The sequence below is a fragment of the Coregonus clupeaformis genome, unplaced genomic scaffold, assembly GCF_020615455.1.
Source record: "Coregonus clupeaformis isolate EN_2021a unplaced genomic scaffold, ASM2061545v1 scaf0174, whole genome shotgun sequence".
NCBI classification, from domain to species: domain Eukaryota; kingdom Metazoa; phylum Chordata; class Actinopteri; order Salmoniformes; family Salmonidae; genus Coregonus; species Coregonus clupeaformis.
In genome coordinates this window covers 474,907-500,904 of record NW_025533629.1, presented here as the reverse complement: position 1 = coordinate 500,904, position 25,998 = coordinate 474,907, and the positions used below count along the sequence as shown (strand labels likewise).

Here is a 25,998-nt window from a genome sequence, read left to right as displayed (position 1 = left end):
ACCATAGACAGTTAATGGCATTAGCTACATGGGTAGACCCATGGACCCAGTCTAATGGCATTAGCTACATGGGTAAGACCCATGGACAGTCTAAGGGCATTAGCTACATGGGTAAGACCCATGGACAGTCTAAAGGCATTAGCTACATGGGTAAGACCAATAGACAGTCTAATGGCATTAGCTACATGGGTAAGACCCATGGACGTAAAGGCATTAGCTACATGGGTAAGACCATGGACAGTCTAAAGGCATTAGCTACATGGGTAAGAGCCCATGGACAGTCTAAAGGCAATAGCTAAAAGGGTAAGACCAACAGACAGTTAAAGGCATTCCAGCTACATGGGTACATGTCCCGTGTAGCTCAGTTGGTAGAGCACGGCGCCAGCAACGCCAGGGTTGTGGGTTCGATTCTCACGGGGGCCAGTAGAAAATGTATGCACTCACTAACTGTAAGTCGCTCTGGATAAGAGCCTCTAAATGACTAAAATGTCAATGTAAGACCCATAGACAGCCTGGAAGCCATTAACTACATGGGTAAGACGCACAGACAGCCTGGAAGGCACTAACTACATGGGTAAGAGCCATAGACAGCCTGAAGGCATTAACTACATGGGTAAGACCCATAGACAGCCTGAAGGCATTAACTACATGGGTAAGACCCATAGACAGTCTGAAGGCATTAACTACATGGGTAAGACCCATAGACAGTCTGAAGATGCCGATCACTGTGTGGAGTCTGTAGACTATAGAGGCTTTAACAAATGCATGGATGGTGCATGAATAATTCTGAGTCCCCTTCCGTATAACAGCATGCCCAGGATATGCAGGGGGTTTGCTGAATCAATATCCATGAGGAGTTTGTCCCCACGCTTTCAAGAAACACTGCCGTTGGCCCACCATCCGCCATCGCCAATTTAAGCTAATGAGCTATTTAGCCCATGCTGGTAGAGCTGGCGCTGAATAAAGCCTGCTGGTCTGTGGATGACTGTTAAAACATACAGCGCATTAAAAACACTCCTGTGGTGGGTGAGCCTCGGTCATGGGTACATAGAGAGAGAGGGGGAGAGTGTTAGAGGGAGAAGGCCTGAGTAGAACAAAGCTATGCATTTATAATGCTAATTATTTATAAATGTCTGAAATGTTAATGACGGGATTAAAACTCTTGAGATTCGCCATCTCGTTGTCCCATCCTCAGTGCAAACTCTAAGCCCGTACTATCATCCCCAGCCCCAGTCACATCCCACCCCATCCCCAGCCCCTCCTAACCCCAGCCCCATCCCCATCCCCTCCCCAGCCCCCAAGCCCCATCCCCATCCCCATCCCCAGCCCCATCCCCCAGCCCCATCCACAGCCCCATCCCCATCCCCCCACCCCATCCCCAGCCTCATTCCCAGCCCCAGCACCATCCACAGCTCCAGCCCCAGCCCGACCCACAGCCTCAGCCCCATCCCCAGCCCCATCTCACAGCCCCATCCCCAGCCCCATCCCCCATCCCCATCCCCATCCCCATCCCCAGCCCCAGCCCCATCCCCAGTCACATCCCCAGCCCCATCCCCAGTCACATCCACATCCCCATCCCCAGCCCCAGCCCCAGCTCCCAGTCACATCCCCCAGCCCCATCCCCAGTCACATCCACATCCCCATCCCCATCCCCAGCCCCAGCCCCCAGTCACATCTGGGAATGGCGCCGGAGGAGATGGTGTGGTTTTACGGCCCCCTAACCAACTGTGCTATTATGTGTGTTTTTTTCGTGTTATTTGTAATTTATTCTGTACATAATGTTTCTGCCACCGTCTCTTATGACCAAAAAGAGAGTTTTCATCTTAATTTTTCGTAGACTGTCTATTTACCACCACAAACCGATGCTGGCACTAAGACTGCACTCAATGGGCTGTATAAGGCCATAAGCAAACAGGAAAATGCTCATCCAGGAGGCAGTGCTCCTAGTGGCCGGAGACTTTAATGCAGGGAAATTAAATCCATTCTACCTCATTTCACCAGCATGTTAAATGTGCAACCAGAGGAAAAAAAACTCTAGACCACCTTTTACTCAACACACAAAGACGCTGCACAAAGCTCTCCCTCACCCTCCATTGGGCAAATCTGACCATAATTCTATCCTCCTGATTCCTGCTTATAAGCAAAAAACTAAAGCAGGAAGCGCCAGTGACTCGGTTAATAAGGAAGGGGTCAGATGACGCAGATGCTAAGCTACAGGACTGTTTTGCAGGCACAGACTGGAATATGTTCCGGATTCATCCGATGGCATTGAGGAGTACACTACATCAGTCACTGGCTTCACCAATAAGTGCATCGATGACGCCGTCCCCCACAGTGACCATACGTAAATACCCCCAACCAGAAGCCGTCGGATTACAGGCAACATCCGCACTGAGCTAAAGAGTAGAGCTGCCCTTCAAGGAGCCGGACTAACCCGACGCTTATAAGAAATCCCGCTAATGCTCTGGACGAACCATCAAAACAGGCAAAGAGTCAATACAGGACTAAGATTGAATCGCACGACACCGCTCTGACGCCGGCCGGATGTGGCAGGGCTTGAAAACTATTACAGACTACAAAGGGAAGCACAGCTGCAAGCTACTAGTGATACGAGCCTACCAGACGAAGCTAAATCACTTCTATGCTCGCTTGAGGCAAGCAACACTGAAGCATGTATGAGAGCATCAGCTGTTCCGGATGACTATGTGAACACACTCTCCATAGTCAATATGTGTAAGACTTTTAAGCAGGTCAACATTCACAAGGGCCGCATGGCCAGATGGATTACCAGGAAGCATACTCTGAGCATGCACCGACCAACTGGCAAGTGTCTTCACTGACATTTTCAACATGTCCCTGACTGGAGTCTGTAATACCAACATGTTTCAAGCAGACTACCATAGTCCCTGTGCCCAAGAACACTAAGATAACCTGCCTAAATGACTACTGACCCGCTGCGCCCACGCCTGTAGCCATGAAGTGCTTTGAAAGGCTGGTCAACAGCTCAACATCAACACCATTATCCCAGAAACCCTAGACCCACTCCTATTTGCACACCGCCCCCAACAGATCCACAGATGATGCAATCTCTATTGCACTTCACACTGCCCTTTCCCACCTGGACAAGAGGAACACCTACTTGAGAATGCTATTCATTGACTACAGCTCAGCGTTCAACACCATAGCGCCCTCAAAGCTCATCTCTAAGCTAGGGACCCTGGGACTAAACACCTCCCTCTGCAACTGGATCCTGGACTTCTGACGGGCCGCCCCCCAGGTGGTAAGGGTAGGCAACAACACATTTCCAAGCTGATCCCAACACGGAGGCCCCCTCAGGGGTGCGTGCTCAGTCCCCTACTGTACTCCCTGTTCATCCATGACTGCATGGCCAGGCACGACTCCAACAGCCATCATTAAGTTTGCCGATGACACAACAGTGGTAGGCCTGATCACCGACAACGATGAGACAGCCATAGAGGAGGTCAGAGACCTGGCCGTTGGTGCCAGGATAACACCTCCCTCAGCGTGATAAGACAAAGGAGATGCTTACGGGAATACAGGAAAAAAATGAGGACTGAGCACGCCCCCATTCTCACCGACGAAGCAGTGAACAGGTTGTGTGCTTCAAGTCCTTGGTGTCCACATCACTAACAAACTATCATGGTCCAAACACACCAAGACAGTCGTGAAGAGGGCCCGACAAAGCCTATTCCCAGCCTCAGCCCCCATCCCCAGCCCCATCCCCAGCCCCATCCTCATCCCCTTTAATGTATTCAGAGTGATGGTTCCCCCCGGGCAAAGTACTCCTCCTCTATAGAGACACAGTGCTGGGGCCCCAAATGGTGTTAGGGCCCAGGACAGATCAATACAGGTCTGGCAGAGTGCCCAGCTCCCAACTGCTCCCTGGCCAGAGGACCTGGGGTTAGACCTGTAATGGAGCAAAGAGAGGGAGAGAACATGAGGGTCAGTGTATTGTTAAGGTAGAGAGAACATGAGGATTAGTGTATTGTTAAGGTAGAGAGGAACATGAGGGTCGGTGTATTGTTAAGTGTAGAGAGGAACATGAGGGTGGCTCAGTGTATTGTTAAGGTAGAGAGGAACATGAGGGTCAGTGTATTGTTAAGGTAGAGATGAACATGAGGGTCAGTGTATTGTTAAGGGGGTAGAGAGAGGAACATGAGGGTCAGTGTATTGTTAAGGTAGAGAGAACATGAGGGTCAGTGTATTGTTAAGGTAGAGAGAACATGAGGGCCGGGTGTATTGTTAAGGTAGAGAGAAACATGAGGGTCAGTGTATAGATAAATACATGTAATATGTTTATTCTGCCTCAGCATGCACAATATGGATATTCTTACTTACACTATATGTCTGTCTGTCTGGCCGTTTTTCCATCTGTCTGTCCGGGGGCGGCAGGTAGCGTAGTGGTTAAGAGCGTTGTGCCAGTAACCGAAAGGTCGCTGGTTCTAATCCCCGAGCCGACTAGGTGAAAAATCTGTCGATGTGCCCTGAGCAAGGCACTTAACTATAATTGCTCCTGTAAGTCGCTCTGGAGAAGAGCGCCTGCTAAATGACTAAAATGTAATGTAAATGTCTGCCGCTGAAACACACCTACAGACCAGGCTAACAACGCTTCACCATTGCAAGACTGGGAAACCACTGATTTCTGTCTGACGGTAGTACATGTACATCCCACCACCAGGGATGATCAGACAGTCATTGATGAAGAGTCCCTGCACGACTATGGCAACAGGAGTTGAATTATTGATACCTCGCTGCTGTGTTCTCCCCAACGCAAGGCTTTGCTTGTAACCAAACCACCCTATTCGGCCATATAGTGCCCATAGGACTCTGGGTCAAACGTAGTGCACTATAAAGGGAATAGGGTGCCATTTGGGACGTTGTCCTTAGTGATTTTCAATCTTCCCATCCTAGCAGAGAAACAGGATGAAACATGGAGGAGTGCTCACAGCCGCTTGTCATGATACCCCACTGGTCAGCAGGGCTATATGATTGGTTACCTGCCTAGCAGTGGGAGCAATGGGAATGGTCCTTTTAATGAGGTGATTGTGTGTGTGTGTGTGTGTGTGTGTGTGTGTTTGTGTGTGTGTGTATGTGTAGCGTTTGTGCATGCCAAAGGCTCATGTAGGACCCACTGTCAGTAAGCTCCCACTGAGTACTGTCTTTATAACAGTACAGACTGACCACTGAGATACTGTCAGTGAGCTGCCTCCCACTGAGTACTGTCTTTATAACATTACAGACGACACGAGATACTGTCAGTGAGCTGCCTCCCACTGAGTACTGTCTTTATAACATTACAGACTGACCACTGAGATACTGTCAGTGAGCTGCCTCCCACTGAGTACTGTCTTTATAACATTACAGACTGACCCTGAGATACTGTCAGTGAGCTGTCTCCCACTGAGTACTGTCTTTATAACATTACAGACTGACCACTGAGATACTGTCAGTGAGCTGCCTCCCCACTGAGCACTGCTCCTTATAACATTACAGACTGACCACTGAGATACGTCAGTGAGCTGTCTCCCACTGAGTACTGTCTTTATAACATTACAGACTGACCACTGAGATACTCCAGTGAGCTGTCTCCCACTGAGTACTGTCTTTATAACATTACAGACTGACCACTGAGATACTGTCAGTGAGCTGTCTCCCACTGAGTACTGTCTTTATAACATTACAGACTGACCACTGAGATACTGTCAGTGAGCTGTCTCCCACTGAGTAACTGTCTTTATGACATTAACAGACTGACCACGGAGATACTAAGAAGCCAGCGACCACGATCTCCAGCCAAATATGAAGTCTGATAACGCCGGCCAGTGGCTGTGATTTGCCTCCACTGAGACGATGACATAGACGGCTGTTTACACTGACCCACAGACTGCTGTTAACACTGACCCATAGACTGCTGTTAACACTGACCCATAGACTACTGTTAACACTGACCCATAGACTGCTGTTAACACTGACCCATAGACTGCTGTTAAACAGGGATCACAGGGATCATGATGTCTAACACTGACCCATAGACTGCTGTGTAACAGGGATCACAGGGATCATGATGTCTAACCTATAGACCGCTGTTAACACTGACCAATAGATTGCTGTTAACACTAACCCAAAGACTACTGTTAACACTAACCCATAGACTGCTGTTAACACTGACCCATAGACCGCAATTAACAGGATCATGCGATGCCTAACACTGACTTAGACTGTGTTAACACTGACCTATAGACCGCTGTTAACACTGGGACCCATAGACTTCTGTTAACACTGACCCATAGACTACATGTTAACACTGACCCATAGACTGCTATTAACACTGACGCATAGATTGCTGTTCACCCTGACCCATAGACTAATGTTAACAGGGATCACATGGATCATGATGTCTGACACTGACCCATAGACTGCTGTTAACACTGACCCATAGACTGCTGTTAACACTGACCCATAGACTGCCGTTAACACTGACCCATAGACTGCTGTTAACACTGGACCCATAGACTACTGTTAACACTGACCGACAGACTGCTGTTAACACTGACCCACAGACTGCTGTTAACACTGACCCGTAGGTGCTGTTAACAGGATCATGATTCTAACACTGACCCATAGACTTCTGTAAACAGGGATCATGGATGCCTAACACTGGGACCAATGGACTGCTGTTAACAGGGATCACATGGATCATGATGTTAACACTGACCCATAGACTGGTAGACAGGGGATTACATGGAATATGATGTCGAACACTGACCCATAGACTGCTGTTTTTTAGGGATTACAGGAATGATGTAACACTGACCCATAGACTGGTGTTAACAGGGATCACATGGCTCATGATGTCTAACACTGACCCATAGACTGCTGTTAGAGCAGGGGATCACAGGGATCATGATGTCTAACACTGACCCACACGCTGACAGGTCGGACCCGCGACCATGTGTTAACACTAACCCAAAGACTACTGTTAACACTAACCCATAGACTGGCTGTTAACACTGGGACCCATAGACTGCAGTAGTGAAAATGTATGCAATCACTGACTGTAAGTCGCCTGGATAAGAGCCGCCTGCTAAATGACTAAAATGTAAATGTAACACTGACCCATAGACTGCTGTTAACAGGGATCACATGGATCATGATGTCTAACACTGACCCATATACTGCTGTTAAGAGGGATCACATGGATCATGATGTCTAACACTGACCCATAGACTGCTGTTAACAGGGATCACATGGATCATGATGTTAACACTGACCTATAGACTGCTGTTAACAGAGCAACAGAGATCATGATGTTAACACTGACCCATACACTGCTGTTAACACTGACCCATAGACTGCGGTTAACACTGACCCTCAGGGACTGCTGCTAACACTGACCCATAGACTGCTGTTAACACTGACCCATGGACTGGCTGTTAACATTGACCGGATAGACTGGCTGTTAACACTGACCCAGAGACCGCTGTTAATACCGGACCCACTGACATCTGTTAACACTGACCCATAGACATCTGATAACACTGACCTCGTAGACTGGGCCAAGGTAACACTGACCCATAGACTGCGTAACACTGACCCATAGACTGCTGTTAACACTGACCCATAGAATGCTGTTAACACTGACCCATAGACTACTGTTAACACTGACCCATAGACTGCTGTTAACACTGACCCATAGACTGCCGTAACACTGACCCATAGACTGCTGTTAACACTGACCCATAGACTACTGTTAACACTGACCCATAGACTGCGTTAACACTGACCCGTAGACTGCTGTTAACATTGACCGATAGACTGGCTGTTAACACTGACCCATAGACTGCTGTTAACACTGACCCATAGACTGCTGTTAACACTGACCCATAGACTGCTGTTAACACTGACCCATAGACTACTGGTTAACACTGACCCATAGAGTGCTGCTAACACTGGACCCACAGACTGCGTTAAAACTGACCCTATAAACTGCTGTTAACACTGACCCATAGACTACTGTTAACACTGACCCATAGACTGCTGTAATAATACTGACCCATTGACATCTGTTAACACTACCCATAGACACTGCTAACACTGACCCATAGACTGCTGTTAACACTGACCCATAGACTGCTGATAACACTGACCCATAGACTGCTGTTAACACTGACCCATAGACTACTGTTAACACTGAGCCATAGACTGCTGTTAACACTGAACCATAGACTGCTGTTAACACTGGACCCATAGACTGCTGTTAACACTGAGCCATAGACTACTGTTAACACTGACCCATAGACTGTGTTAACACTGACCCATAGACTGCTGTTAACATTGGACCGATAGACTGCTGTTAACACTACCCATAGACTGCTGTTAACACTGACCGATAGGACTGCTGTTAACACTGAACCCATAGACTGCTGTTAACACTGACCCATAGACTACTGTTAACACTGACCGATAGACTGCTGTTAACACTGACCCACAGACTGCCGTTAACACTGACCCATAGGCTGCTGTTAACAGGGATGATGTCTAACACTGACCCATAGACTTCTGTAAACAGGGATCATGATGTCTAACACTGACCGATAGACTGCTGTATAACAGAGATCACATGGATCATGATGTCCAACACTGACCCATAGACTGGTGTTAGCAGGGATTACATGGAATATGATGTCGAACACTGATCCATAGACTGCTGTTTTTTAGGGATTACATGGAATATGATGTCTAACACTGACCATAGACTGCTGTTAACAGGGATCACATGGCTATGATGTCTAACACTGACCCATAGACTGCTGTTAACAGGGATCGCAGGGATGCATGATGTCCAACACTGACCCATAAAAGGTGTTAACAGGGATCACAGGGATCATGATGTTAACCTATAGACCGCTGTTAACACTGACCAATAGATTGCTGTTAACACTAACCCAAAGACTACTGTTAACACTAACCCATAGACTGCTGTTAACACTGACCCATAGACTGCAGTATGAAAATGTATGCAATCACTTACTGTAAGTCGCTCTGGATAAGAGCCGCCTGCTAAATGACTAAAATTAAATGTAACATGACCCATAGACTGCTGTTAACGGGGTAGATGGATCACGATGTCTAACACTGACCCATATACTGCTGTTAACAGGGATCACATGGATCATGATGTTAACACTGACCCATAGACTGCTGTTAACAAAGATCACATGGACATGATGTCAACACTGACCCATAGACTGCTGTTAACAGGGATCACAGGGATCATGATGTCTAACACTGACCCATAGACTGCTGTTAACACTGACCCATAGACTGCTGTTAACACTGACCCATAGACTGCTGTTAACACTGACCCATAGACTGCTGTTAACACTGACCCATAGACTGCTGTTAATACGGACCCATTGACATCTGTTAACACTGATCCATAGACATCCGTTAACACTGACCAATAGATTGCTGTTAACACTAACCCAAAGACTACTGTTAACACTAACCCATAGACTGCTGTTAACACTGACCCATAGACTGCAGTATGAAAATGTATGCAATCACTTACTGTAAGTCGTCTCTGGATAAGAGCGCCTGCTAAATGACTAAAATGTAAATGTAACACTGACCCATAGACTAAGCTGTTAACAGGGATCACATGGATCATGATGTCTAACACTGACCCATATACTGCTGTTAACAGGGATCACATGGTCATGATGTCTAACACTGACCCATAGACTGCTGTTAACACGACCCATAGATGTGTCCTGACCCAGATGTGTTAACACTGACATAGACTGCTTAACACTGACCTAGACCGTGTAATGACCGATAGACTGCTGTTAACACTGACCCATAGACCGCTGTTAATACTGACCCATTGACATCTGTTAACACTGACCCATAGACATCTGTTAACACTGACCTCATAGACTGCTGTTAACACTGACCCATAGACTGCTGTTAACACTGACCCAAGACTGCTGTTAACACTGACCCATAGAATGCTGTTAACACTGACCCATAGACTACTGCAACACTGACCCATAGACTGCTGTTAACACTGACCCATAGACTGCTGTTAACACTGACCCATAGACTGCTGTTAACACTGACCCATAGACTACTGTTAACACTGACCCATAGACTGCTGTTAACACTGACCCATAGACTGCTGTTAACATTGACCGATAGACTGCCGTTAACACTGACCCATAGACTGCTAGTTAACACTGACCCATAGACTCCTTTTAACACTGACCCATAGACTGCTGTTAACACTGACCCATAGACTACTGTTAACACTGACCCATAGAGTGCTGTTAACACTGACCCAAAGACTGCTGTTAAAACTGACCCATAAACTGCTGTTAACACTGACCCATAGACTACCGTTAACACTGACCCATAGACGCCGTTAATACTGACCAATTGACATCTGTTAACACTGACCCAGAGACACCGTTAACACTGACCCATAGACTGCTGTTAACACTGACCCATAGACTGCCGTTAACACTGACCCATAGACTGCTGTTAACACCGACCCATAGACTACTGTTAACACTGAGCCATAGACTGCTGTTAACACTGACCCATAGACTGCTGTTAACACTGACCCATAGACTGCTGTTAACACTGAGCCACAGACTACTGTTAACACTGACCCACAGACTGCTGTTAACACTGACCCATAGACTGCTGTTAACATTGACCGATAGACTGCTGTTAACACTGACCCATAGACTGCTGCTAACACTGACCCATAGACCGCCGTTAACACTGACCCATAGACTGCTGTTAACACTGACCCATAGACTACTGTTAACACAGCGTTAACACGGACCCAAGACTGCCGTTAACACTGACCCACAGACTGCTGTTAACACTGACCCATAGACTGCTGTTAACACTGACCCATAGACTATTGTTACCACTGACCGATAGACTGCTGTTAACACTGACCCACAGACTGCTGTTAACACTGACCCAAGGCTGCTGTTAACAATAGATGTTAACACTGACCCATAGACTCTGTAAACAGGGATCATGATGTCTAACACTGACCCATAGACTGCTGTTAACAGGAGACGATGATGTTAACACTGACCCATAGACTGCTGTTTTTTAGGGATTCTGGAATTAACACTGACCCATAGACTGCTGTTAACAGGGATCAACATGGCTCATGATGTCTAACACTGACCCATAGACTGTTGTAACAGGGATCACAGGATCATGATGTCTAACACTGACCCATAGACTGCTGTTAACAGGGATCACAGGGATCATGATGTTAACCTATAGACCGCTGTTAACACTGACCAATAGATTGCTGTTAACACTAACCCAAAGACTACTGTTAACACTAACCCATAGACTGCTGTTAACACTGACCCATAGACTGCAGTAGAAAATGTATGCAATCACTGACGTCTGATAAGAGCGCCTCTATGACTAAAATGTAAATGTAACACTGACCCATAGACTGCTGTTAATGGGGCTCACATGATCATGATGTCTAACACTGACCCATAGACTGCTGTAACAGGGATCACAGAGATCGGATGTCTAACACTGACCCATAGACTGCTGTTAACACTGACCCATAGACAGCTGTTAACACTGACCCTAGACTGCTGTTAACACTGACCCATAGACTGCTGTTAACACTCTCGACCCATAGACTGCTGTTAACATTGACCGATAGACTGCTGTTAACACTGACCCATATACTACTGTTAACACTGACCCATAGACTGCTGTTAATACTGACCCATTGACATCTGTTAACACGGACCCATAGACATCTGTTAACACTGACCCATAGACTGCTGTTAACACTGACCCATAGACTGCTGTTAACACTGACCCATAGACTACTATTAACACTGACCCATAGACTGCTGTTTTTGTTAACACTGACCCATATACTACTGTTAACACTGACCCATAGACTGCTGGTTAACACTGACCCATAGACTGCTGTTAACACTGACCCATAGACTGCTGTTAACACTGACCCATAGACTGCTGTTAACACTGACCCATAGATTGCTGTTAACACTGACCCATAGACTACTGTTAACACTGACCCATAGACTGCTGTTAACACTGACCCATGACTGCTGTTAAAACTGACCCATAAACTGCTGTTAACACTGACCCATAGACTACTGTTAACACTGACCCATAGACTGCTGTTAACACTGACCCATAGACTTCTGTTAACACTGACCCATAGACTGCTGTTAACCACTGACCCATAGACTGCTGTTAACACTGACCCATAGACTGCTGTTAACACTGACCCATAGACTGCTGTTAACACTGACCCATAGACTACTGTTAACACTGAGCCATAGACTGCTGTTAACACTGACCCATAGACTGCTGTTAACACTGACCCATAGACTGCTGTTAACACTGACCCATAGACTACTGTTAACACTGACCCATAGACTGCTGTTAACACTGACCCATAGACTGCTGTTAACACTGACCCATAGACTGCTGTTAAAACTGATCCATAAACTGCTGTTAACACTGACCCATAGACTACTGTTAACACTGACCCATAGACTGCTGTTAATACTGACCCATTGACATCTGTTAACACTGACCCATAGACATCTGTTAACACTGACCTCATAGACTGCTGTTAACACTGACCCATAGACTGCTGTTAACACTGACCCATAGACTGCTGTTAACACTGACCCATAGACTGCTGTTAACACTGACCCATATACTACTGTTAACACTGACCCATAGACTGCTGTTAACACTGACCCATAGACTGCTGTTAACACTGACCCATAGACTGCTGTTAACACTGACCCATAGACTACTGTTAACACTGACCCATAGACTGCTGTTAACACTGACCCATAGACTGCTGTGAACATTGACCGATAGACTGCTGTTAACACTGACCCATAGACTGCTGTTAACACTGAACCATAGACTGCTGTTAACACTGACCCATAGACTGCCGTTAACACTGACCCATAGACTACTGTTAACACTGACCCATAGACTGCTGTTAAAACTGACCCATAAACTGCTGTTAACACTTACCCATAGACTACTGTTAACACTGACCCATAGACTGCTGTTAATACTGACCCATTGACATCTGTTAACACTGACCCATAGATTGCTGTTAACACTGACCCATAGACTGCTGGATTAACACTGACCCATAGACTGCTGTTAACACTGACCCATAGACTGCTGTTAACACTGACCCATAGACTACTGTTAACACTGAGCCATAGACTGCTGTTAACACTGACCCATAGACTGCTGTTAACACTGACCCATAGACTGCTGTTAACACTGACCCATAGACTACTGTTAACACTGACCCATAGACTGCTGTTAACACTGACCCATAGACTACTGTTAACACTGACCCATAGACTGCTGTTAATACTGACCCATTGACATCTGTTAACACTGACCCATAGACATCTTTTAACACTGACCTCATAGACTGCTGTTAACACTGACCCATAGACTGCTGTTAACACTGACCCATAGACTGCTGTTAACAATGACCCATAGACTGCTGTTAACACTGACCCATAGACTGCTGTTAAAACTGACCCATAAACTGCTGTTAACACTGACCCATAGACTACTGTTAACACTGACCCATAGACTGCTGTTAATACTGACCCATTGACATCTGTTAACACTGACCCATAGACATCTGTTAACACTGACCTCATAGACTGCTGTTAACACTGACCCATAGACTGCTGTTAACACTGACCCATAGACTGCTGTTAACACTGACCCATAGACTGCTGTTAACACTGACCCATATACTACTGTTAACACTGACCCATAGACTGCTGTTAACACTGACCCATAGACTGCTGTTAACACTGACCCATAGACTGCTGTTAACACTGACCCATAGACTACTGTTAACACTGACCCATAGACTGCTGTTAATACTGACCCATAGACTGCTGTTAACATTGACCGATAGACTGCTGTTAACACTGACCCATAGACTGCTGTTAACACTGAACCATAGACTGCTGTTAACACTGACCCATAGACTGCTGTTAACACTGACCCATAGACTACTGTTAACACTGACCCATAGACTGCTGTTAAAACTGACCCATAAACTGCTGTTAAAACTTACCATAGACTACTGTTAACACTGACCCATAGACTGCTGTTAATACTGACCCATTGACATCTGTTAACACTGACCCATAGATTGCTGTTAACACTGACCCATAGACTGCTGTTAACACTGACCCATAGACTGCTGTTAACACTGACCCATAGACTGCTGTTAACACTGACCCATAGACTACTGTTAACACTGAGCCATAGACTGCTGTTAACACCGACCCATAGACTGCTGTTAACACTGACCCATAGACTGCTGTTAACACTGACCCATAGACTACTGTTAACACTGACCCATAGACTGCTGTTAACACTGACCAATAGACTGCTGTTAACACTGACCCATAGACTGCTGTTAACACTGACCCATAGACTGCTGTTAACACTGACCCATAGACAACTGTTAACACTGACCCATAGACTGCTGTTAACACTGACCTATAGACCGCTGTTAACACTGACACATAGACTTCTGTTAACACTGACCCATATACTACTGTTAACATTGACCCATAGACTGCTGTTAACACTGACCCATAGATTGCTGTTCACCCTGACCCACAGACTATTGTTAACAGGTATCACATGGATCATGATGTCTGGACACTGACCTATAGACTGCTGTTAACACTGACCCATAGACTGCTGTTAACACTGACCCATAGATTGCTGTTCACCCTGACCCATAGACTATTGTTAACAGGGATCACAGGGATCATGATGTCTAACACTGACCCATAGACTGCTGTTAATAGGGATCATGATATATAACAATGACCCATAGACTGCTGTTAACAGGGATCACATGGATCATGATGTCTGACACTGACCTATAGACTGCTGTTAACACTGACCCATAGACTGCTGTTAACACTGACCCATAGACTGCTGTTAACACTGACCCATAGACTGCTGTTAACGCTGACCCATAGATTGCTGTTAACAGGGATCATGATGTCCAACACTGACCCATAGACTGCTGTTAACAGGGATCATGATGTCTAACACTGACCCTTAGACTCGCGGTTAACAGGGATCACATGGATCATGATGTCTAACACTGACCCATAGACTGCTGTTAACAGGGATCACAGGGATCATGATGTCTAACACTGACCCATAGACTGCTGTTAACAGGGATCACATGGATCATGATGTCTAACACTGACCCATAGACTGCTGTTAACAGGGATCACAGGGATCATGATGTCTAACACTGACCCATAGACTGCTGTTAACAGGGATCACATGGATCATGATGTCTAACACTGACCCATAGACTGTTGTTAACACTGACACATAGGCTGCTGTTAACACTGACCCATAGACTGCTGTTAACACTGACCCATAGACTACTGTTAATACTGACCCATAGACTGCTGTTAACACTGACCCATAGACTGCTGTTAACACTGACCCCTTAGACTACTGTTAACACTGACCCATAGACTGCTGTTAACACTGACCCATAGACTGTTGTTAACACAGACCCATAGATTGCTGTTCACCCTGACCCATAGACTACTGTTAACAGGGATCACATGGATCATGATGTCTGACACTGACCTATAGACTGCTGTTAACACTGACCCATAGACAACTGTTAACACTGACCCTTAGACTGCTGTTAATACTGACCCATAGACATCTGTTAACACTGACCCATAGACTGCTGTTAACAGGGATCATGATGTCTAACACTGACCCATAGACTGCTGTTAACAGGGATCATGATGTCTAACACTGACCCATAGACTGCTGTTAACAGGGATCATGATGTCTAACACTGACCCATAGACTGCTGTTAACAGGGATCACAGGGATCATGATGTCTAACACTGACCCATAGACTCGCTGTTAATAGGAATCATGATATATAACACTGACCCATAGACTGCTGTTAACAGGGATCACATTGATCATGATGTCTGACACTGACCTATAGACTGCTGTTAACACTGACCCATAGACTGCTGTTAACACTGACCCATAGACTGCTGTTAACACTGACCCATAGACTGCTGTTAACACTGACCCATAGATTGCTGTTAACAGGGATCACTGATGTCCAACACTGACCCATAGACTTCTGTTAACAGGGATCATGATGTCTAACACTGACCCTTAGACTGCTGTTAACAGGGATCACATGGATCATGATGTCTAACACTGACCCATAGACTGCTGTTAACAGGGATCACAGGGATCATGATGTCTAACACTGACCCATAGACTGTTGTTAACAGGGATCACATGGATCATGATGTCTAACACTGACCCATAGTCTGCTGTTAACAGGGATCACAGGGATCATGATGTCTAACACTGACCCATAGACTGCTGTTAACAGGGATCACATGGATCATGATGTCTAACACTGACCCATAGACTGCTGTTAACAGGGATCACAGGGATCATGATGTCTAACACTGACCCATAGACTGCTATTAACAGGGATCATGATGTCTAACACTGACCCATAGACTGCTGTTAACACTGACCCATAGACTGCTGTTAACACTGACCCATAGACTGCTGTTAACACTGACCCATAGACTGCTGTTAATACTGACCCATAGACTACTGTTAACACTGACCCATAGACTGCTGTTAACACTGACCCTTAGACTACTGTTAACACTGACCCATAGACTGCTGTTAACACTGACCCATAGACTGTTGTTAACACAGACCCATAGATTGCTGTTCACCCTGACCCATAGACTACTGTTAACAGGGATCACATGGATCATGATGTCTGACACTGACCTATAGACTGCTGTTAACACTGACCCATAGACTGCTGTTAACACTGACCCATAGACTGCTGTTAACACTGACCCATAGACTGCTGTTAACACTGACCCATAGATTGCTGTTAACAGGGATCAGATGTCCAACACTGACCCATAGACTGCTGTTAACAGGGATCTGATGTCTAACACTGACCCATAGACTGCTGTTAACAGGGATCACATGGATCATGATGTCTATCACTGACCCATAGACTGCTGTTAACAGGGATCACAGGGATCATGATGTCTAACACTGACCCATAAGACTGCTGTTAACAGGATCATGATATCTAACACTGTGACCTACATGCTGGGTGGGTAATGCTGCTTGCTTGTTAGTCTTGATGCATATCTTGAACTCACAAATAGAGGGATGCACACACACACATGCATTCACGCGCACACCCACACACAAAATCTCTTCCATACACACATGCATACACACTCTCCTCCCCAACAAACACACACTTTCACTCCCTTTCTCCTGTATCCCATGTGGACTGTTGCATCACCAGCGAGAGCCCCTGTTGTTTTGCTGTGAAACAGACCCCTGGGGCCGTGTTTGTCTTCAACAGACTGGCTCTGGCTCGTATGGACGACAGACTGCCGTCTAGCCAGCCTGCCTCTCCACAGGTGATCTAGTGTTGTTTATTTGATACCAGTAGGACATAGAGACAACACACACACACACACACACACACACACACACACCACACACACACACACACACACACACACACACAAATGGGCTTTCTCTGACTGGGCAGATCATAGAATCAATGTTGTTTGCTTCCTTGTTTGTAACTGCCTGCAGAGAGTAAAACAGCAAATTATATCTCTAGCTTTGAGTGGCCAATAGGAATCAGGTCAGATGTCAGATCAACAGGGGAACTCTGTGGTTTGCTATGGTGACACTGTAGGCTGTGTGGCATCAACAACCTGAATTGGACAGACAATTCAGTCATAAATATCAACATTTTATCTAAACATTGAGACCAAACAACACCAGTTATCTCATCCCCTTCCATTCCTCCATGCCTTATCGAAGCAGAAGATGAAAGCTTATTACAATTCCATCCCTATGAAACCACTATGACATTGCTTGTTGAATATCCCCACCACTCATACTGTGGTGGGACCGCTAGACAGTGTAGGGTGAAGTTGTCCCTAGACACTGATCTTGGGTCAGTTTTGCATTTCCCCCACTAATGATTGAGGTTAGGATTGGAGGAGGGCAAGCTGATCCTAGCTCTGTACCTAGGGGAAACTTCACCCCGGAGCTAAATAGAAAGAGGGTTGATCATATTACAAGAGCATCTGATCCTTATCAGGAAAGTCATCACAGCACTGCACCGTCTGGCCAACAACCAACAACCATCCACCTATATGAAAGTGTGAGGCCGATGTCTGACTGTGAAGGAGCGATGGCTATCGGGTTGTTGTGAATGCTATCTGTGTGTGTGTGTGTGTGTGTGTGTGTGTGTGTGTGTGTGTGTGTGTGTGTGTGTGTGTGTGTGTATGTGTGTCACCTCTGCCTTAGACACAGATAGACAGGTAAACACAGACAGCTGTCTCTCATCTCCTCCGGCCGCGCACGACGGTGGGGTTACAACATCTCTCATGTCTGTTAGATGTTTACATCCCTGCCACGACGGTGGGGTGGCTAACATCTCTCATGTCTGTTAGATGTTTATCCTGGCCACGACGGTGGGTTACAACATCTCTCATGTCTGTTAGATGTTTACATCCCTGGCCACGACGGGTGGAGTTACAACATCTCTCATGTCTGTTAGATGTTTACATCCCTGGCCACGACGGTGGGGTTACAACATATCTCATGTCTGTTAGATGTTTACATCCCTGGCCACGACGGTGGGAGTTACAACATCTCTCATGTCTGTTAGATGTTTACATCCCTGGCCACTGACGGTGGGGTTACAACATCTCTCATGTCTGTTAGATGTTTACATCCCTGGCCACGACGGTGGGGGTGGTAACATCTCTCATGCCTGTTAGATGTTTACATCCCTGGCCACGACGGTGGAGTTATAACATCTCTCATGTCTGTTAGATGTTTACATCCCTGGCCACGACGGTGGGGTTACAACATCTCTCATGTCTGTTAGATGTTTACATCCCTGGCCACGACGGTGGAGTTATAACATCTCTCATGTCTGTTAGATGTTTACATCCCTGGCCACGACGGTGGGGTTACAACATCTCTCATGTCTGTTAGATGTTTACATCCCTGGCCACGATGGTGGGGTTACAACATCTCTCATGTCTGTTAGATGTTTACATCCCTGGCCACAACGGTGGAGTTATAACATCTCTCATGTCTGTTAGATGTTCACATCCCTGGCCACGACGGTGGAGTTATAACATCTCTCATGTCTGTTAGATGTTTACATCCCTGGCCACGATGGTGGGGTTACAACATCTCTCATGTCTGTTAGATGTTTACATCCCTGGCCACGACGGTGGGGTGAATATCTCTCATGTCTGTTAGATGTTTACATCCCTGGCCACGACGGTGGAGTTACAACATCTCTCATGTCTGTTAGATGTTTACATCCCTGGCCATGACGGTGGGGTTACAACATCTCTCATGTCTGTTAGATGTTTACATCCCTGGCCACTGACGGTGGGGGTGGTAACATCTCTCATGTCTGTTAGATGTTTACATCCCTGGCCACGACAGTGGGGTTACAACATCTCTCATGTCTGTTAGATGTTTAACATCCCTGGCCACGACGGTGGTTATAACATCTCCATGTCTGTTAGATGTTTACATCCCCCCACAACGGTGGGGTTACAACATCTCTCATGTCTGTTAGATGTTTACATCCCTGGCCACGACGGTGGAGTTACAACATCTCTCATGTCTGTTAGATGTTTACATCCCTGGCCACGATGGTGGGGTTACAACATCTCTCATGTCTGTTAGATGTTTACATCCCTGGTCACGACGGTGGAGTTACAACATCTCTCGTGTCTGTTAGATGTTTACATCCCTGGCCACGACGGTGGATTTACAACATCTCTCATGTCTGTTAGATGTTTACATCCTGGCCACGACGGTGGGGTGGTAACATCTCATGTCTGTTAGATGTTTACATCCCTGGCCACGACGGTGGAGTTATAACATCTCTCACGTCTGTTAGATGTTTACATCCCGCCACGACGGTGGGGTGGTAACATCTCTCATGTCTGTTAGATGTTTACATCCCCTGGCCACGACGGTGGGGTTACAACATCTCTCATGTCTGTTAGATGTTTACATCCCTGGCCACGACGGGTGGGGTTAACAACATCTCTCATGTCTGTTAGATGTTTACATCCCTGGCCACGACGGTGGGGGTGGTAACATCTCTCATGTCTGTTAGATGCTTACATCCCTTGGCCACGGCGGTGGGGTTACAACATCTCTCATGTCTGTTAGATGTTTACATCCCTGGCCACGATGGTGGGGTGGTAACATCTCATGTCTGTTAGATGTTTAACATCCCTGGCCACGACGGTGGGGTGGTAACATCTCTCATGTCTGTTAGATGTTTACATCCCTGGCCACGACGGTGGAGTTATAACATCTCTCATGTCTGTTAGATGTTTACATCCCTGGCCACGACGGTGGAGTTATAACATCTCTCATGTCTGTTAGATGTTTACATCCCTGGCCACGACGGTGGGGTGGTAACATCTCTCATGTCTGTTAGATGTTTACATCCCTGGCCATGACGGGTGGGGGTTACAACATCTCTCATGTCTGTTAGATGTTTACATCCTGGCCATGACGGTAGGAGTTATAACATCTCTCATGTCTGTTAGATGTTTACATCCCTGGCCACGACGGTGGGGGTGGTAACATCTCTCATGTCTGTTAGATGTTTACATCCCTGGCCACGACGGTGGGGTGGTAACATCTCTCATGTTTGTTTACTTCAGCCAGACTAAGGCCCCAGATTGCATTCTGACAAGCTCCCGTCATCTCACTCCATCCCCAGGACACTGCTGAGAGGAGAGATGAGACCACCGGCTGGCTTCTTGTAAACAGAGGGAGAGATGAAGAGGGGGAAAAGAGGGGGGTAGGAGGAGTGTGTGTGTGTGTGTGTGTGTGTGTGTGTGTGTGTGTGTGTGTGTGTGTGTGTGTGTGTGTGTGTGTGTGTGTGTGTGTGTGTGTGTGTGTGTGTGTGTGTGTGTGTGTGTGTTAAGTGCTACCATCCATGTGTGTGTGTGTGTGTGTGTGCGTCCAGCAGGTGTGTGTGTTGACGGCGGTTGGATTGAAAATGGGACATGACCAGACTTCCAGCATCATCCGACGGAGTGTAAGACGGATGGGAGAAACTGGGATCGTCGTGGTAACCACTGTAAAACATGAGCAGATCAGACGAATGAGACTCAGCATATGAAAAGATGCTGGTGAATAAATTGAGAGCGCCACAAGAGTGAAATCTATGTATGAACCACCCTGGAAATGGAAGAGGATCAAGGTAGTGTACAGGTGGGAATGGAAGGGGATCAACAAAGAAAGTTATTATTTTATTGTAATAGTATATATTCTCTATTTGCTTTGCAGGGATGCTCCACTCCACTCTCTCAAAGCAGTAATCATACCCATGTGTTATGGAGTTGACAGAACTCAACTTACATCATGCACACATGCCCACCCATGGGCAACTATGCCAGCTGGGCCAGAGACTGTCTGAAATACACCACATCATCAATTAGAGCTCCTGGGCCAGTGAGAGGCGCACACACACACACACACACACACACACACACACACACACACACACACACACACACACACACACACACACACACACAGACACACAGAGACACAGTGTAAAGTAACTAAGTACTTTACTATTGATATTTTTGACAACTTTTACTTTTACTTCACTACATTCTAAAATACTATAATGTACTTTTTACTCCATACATTTTCCCTGACAACCAAAAGTACTTGTTATATTTTGAATGCTTAGCAGGACAGGAAAATTGTCCAATTTAAACACTTATCAAGAGAACATCCCTGGTCATCCCTACTGCTTCTGATCTGGTGGACTCACTAAACACAAAGGCTTTGGTTGTTTATTTTTATAACTAAACTAGGCAAGTCAGTTAAGAACAAATTCTTATTTACAATGACGGCCTACCCCGCCAAACCCGGACGATGCTTGGCTAATTGTGCGCCACCCTATAGGACTCCCAATCACAGCCAGTCTGTAGTGACACCTCTAGCACTGAGATGCAGTGCCATAGGCCGCTGCGCCACTCAGGAGATAATGATGTAAATTATGTCTGAGTGTTGGAGTGTGCCTCAGGCTACCGTAAATGTAAAAATATAAGAAAGAAAATTGTGCCCGTCTGGTTTGCTTAATTTAAGGAATTTGAAATGATTTCTACTTTTACTTTCGATACTTAAGTATATTTTAGCAAGTACATTTACTTTTGATATTTAAAACCAAATACTTTTAGACTTTTACTGAAGTAGCACACAGACACAGACACAGACCCACACACACACACACACACCTCCAATCACAGTCAGTCTGGAGTCCAGCTGGTGCTATCCCTCTCTACCTCTCACATTCCTTTTCTATCTTCTCCTTCTCTTGTATTTCTATTCCATTTCACCCTCCTCTCCTCCTCTACCTCCTCCTCTCCTCCTCTACCTCCTCCTCTCCTCCTCTACCTCCTCCTCTCCTCCATCTAAGACAAGAAACCATTGTCTTAATATCATCCGTATAAAACAAATGGAAAGTTGATCACAAACTGTAGACTGACTGTTACCTCTGTATGAGTATCGGTGCTTTTTCCATATCTCTGTATCAGTATCGGTGCTGTTTCTATATTTCTGTATCATTATCGGTGCTGTTTCTATATCTCTGTATCAGTATCGGTGCTGTTTCTATATTTCTGTATCAGTATCAGTGCTGTTTCTATATCTCTGTATCAGTATCGGTGCTGTTTCTATATCTCTGTATCAGTATCGGTGCTGTTTCTATATCTCTGTATCAGTATCGGTGCTGTTTCTATATCTCTGTATCAGTATCGGTGCTGTTTCTATATCTCTGTATCAGTATCGGTGCTGTTTCTATATCTCTGTATCAGTATCAGTGCTGTTTCTATATCTCTGTATCAGTATCGGTGCTGTTTCTATATCGCTGTATCAGTATCGGTGCTGTTTCTATATCTCTGTATCAGTATCGGTGTTGTTTCTATATCTCTGTATCAGTATCGGTGCTGTTTTTCATATTTCTGTATCAGTATCGGTGCTGTTTCTATATCTCTGTATCAGTATCGGTGCTGTTTCTATATCTCGTATCAGTATCGGTGCTGTTTCTATATCTCTGTATCAGACCTACTGGAATGTCTGACTGCTGTGTGGGCTATAGTCCCTTAGATCGGGAAGAGAGCAGCTCAGAGTAGTATCCTATAGACAGCAGAAGACAGTTATTCATGACTCAGCTCTTCCTCTGTTCTCCGACCGACTGTGAGAAGTAATTACCACTGTCAACACACACGCACACACACACACACACAACGCACACACACACACACACACACACACACACACACACACACACACACACACATGGAAGCACGCACACACACATGAGCATATACACACACCACATACACACACACCATCAGGAATGTCGGGAAGATAACCAGAACCCCAATTACCTCACTGATGGGGCGTTTCACTGGGGTGGGAGCCATACTAAAAGAATGGGGAATTGCCCAAGATTTACAACGGTGGCTGGGCTGGGACAATTCCCACTTTACCAAATGGAAGATGGTGGCGAGATATCCCAAGTAAATTAGATAGTTTTTTTCTTTGCATAAAGAGACTGCAATCATATTGAGGTTCTTGTTCCAATCAAGAGTTGGCCTGTGTCCCAAATGGCACCCTATTCCCTACATAATGCACTACCTTTGACCAGAGCCCTATAGGTCCTGGTCAAGTAGTGCACTATGTAGGGAATAGGGTGCCATTCATCATAAGAGCGGTGATGGAGGAGAAACATTACCATTGAGAGACAACTGCAATCAGAGGAGATTCATGCTTTTTGTATTTCTCCCTCTTTCACATTCACATGGGAGCCTTAAACAGCACCACCCCCACAGCAAGTCTGGCTCAGCCAAACAGCACCACCCACAGCATGTCTGGCTCAGCCTAAACAGCACCACCCCACAGCATGTGTCTGGCTCAGCCTTAAACAGCACCACCTCACAGCATGTCTGGCTCAGCCTGAAACAGCACCACCCCACAGCATGTCTGGCTCAGCTTAAACCGCACCACCCCACAGCATGTCTGGCTCAGCCTTAAACAGCACCACCCACAGCATGTCTGGCTCAGCCTAAAACAGCACCACCTCACAGCATGTGTCTGGCTCAGCCTTCAAACAGCACCACCACACAGCATGTCTGGCTCAGCCTGAAACAGCACCACCCCACAGCATGTCTGGCTCAGCCTTAAACAGCACCACCCCACAGCATGTGTCTGGCTCAGCCTTAAACAGCACCACCCCACAGGATGTCTGGCTCAGCCTTAAACAGCACCACCCCACAGCATGTCTGGCTCAGCCTTAAACAGCACCACCCCACAGCATGTCTGGCTCAGCCTTAAACAGCACCACCCCACAGCATGTGTCTGGCTCAGCCTTAAACAGCATCACCCCACAGCATGTCTGGCTCAGCCTTAAACAGCACCACCCCACAGCATGTCTGGCTCAGCCTTAAACAGCACCACCCCACAGCATGTGTCTGGCTCAGCCTCAAACAGCACCACCCCCACAGCATGTGTCTGGCTCAGCCTTAAACAGCACCACCCCACAGCATGTGTCTGGCTCAGCCTTAAACAGCACCACCCCACAGCATGTGTCTGGCTCAGCTTTAAACAGCACCACCTCACAGCATGTGTCTGGCTCAGCCTTAAACAGTACCACCCAACAGCATGTCTGGCTCAGCCTTAAACAGTACCACCCCACAGCATTTGTCTGGCTCAGCCTTAAACAGCACCACCTCACAGCACGTGTCTGGCTCAGCCTTAAACAGCACCACCCCACATTATGTGTCTGGCTCAGCCTTAAACAGCAGCACCCCCACAGCATGTCTGGCTCAGCCTTAAACAGTACCACCCCACAGCATTTGTCTGGCTCAGCCTTAAACAGCACCACCCCCACAGCATGTGTCTGGCTCAGCCTTAAACAGCACCACCCAACAGCATGTGTCTGGCTCAGCCTTAAACAGCACCACCCAACAGCATGTCTGGCTCAGCCTTAAACAGTACCACCCCACAGCATTTGTCTGGCTCAGCCTTAAACAGTAGCACCTCACAGCACGTGTCTGGCTCAGCCTTAAACAGCACCACCCCACATTATGTGTCTGGCTCAGCTTAAACAGCACCACCCCACAGCATGTGTCTGGCTCAGGTTTGATTGGTATTCATCCACTAACTGTCAGTCACTCTATGGTATAATACATGCCGGTAGCATCAGCGTTCTCACCCAGTCCATAGTTAAGGCTTGATATCATGTAACATTGGGAGGGTCCATAGTTGAGACTAGATATCATGTGACCATTGTGAAGGTCCATAGTTAAGGCTTGATATCATGTGACCATTGGAAGGGTCCATAGTTGAGACTAGATATCATGTGACCAATGGGAGGGTCCATAGTTGAAACTAGATATCATGTGACCATTGGGTGGGTCCATAGTTGAGATTAGATATCATGTGACCATTGGGAGGGTCCATAGTCAAATCAAATGTTATTTGTCACATGCTTCGTAGACAACAGTTGTTGACTAACAGTGAAATGTTTCGTTCCAGGTCCTTTTTCAACAACGCAGAGTTAAAGATAAAAAATACTATAAAAAAATAGAAATGGTGACACAAGGAATATATACACAGTGAATAATGAATGTAGAAAACGAGTAAAATTAACATGGCTATATACAGAGAGTACCAGTACTGAGTCGATGTGCAGGGGTACGAGGTAAACCCGAG

At 46.3% G+C, this 25,998-nt stretch overlaps 1 pseudogene; it reads left to right on the top strand.

The window, feature by feature from the left end:
* The first annotated feature begins 68 nt into the window (after window positions 1-68).
* Window positions 69-25,998, top strand: part of LOC123483979 — an 84,289-nt pseudogene continuing 58,359 nt past the window's right edge.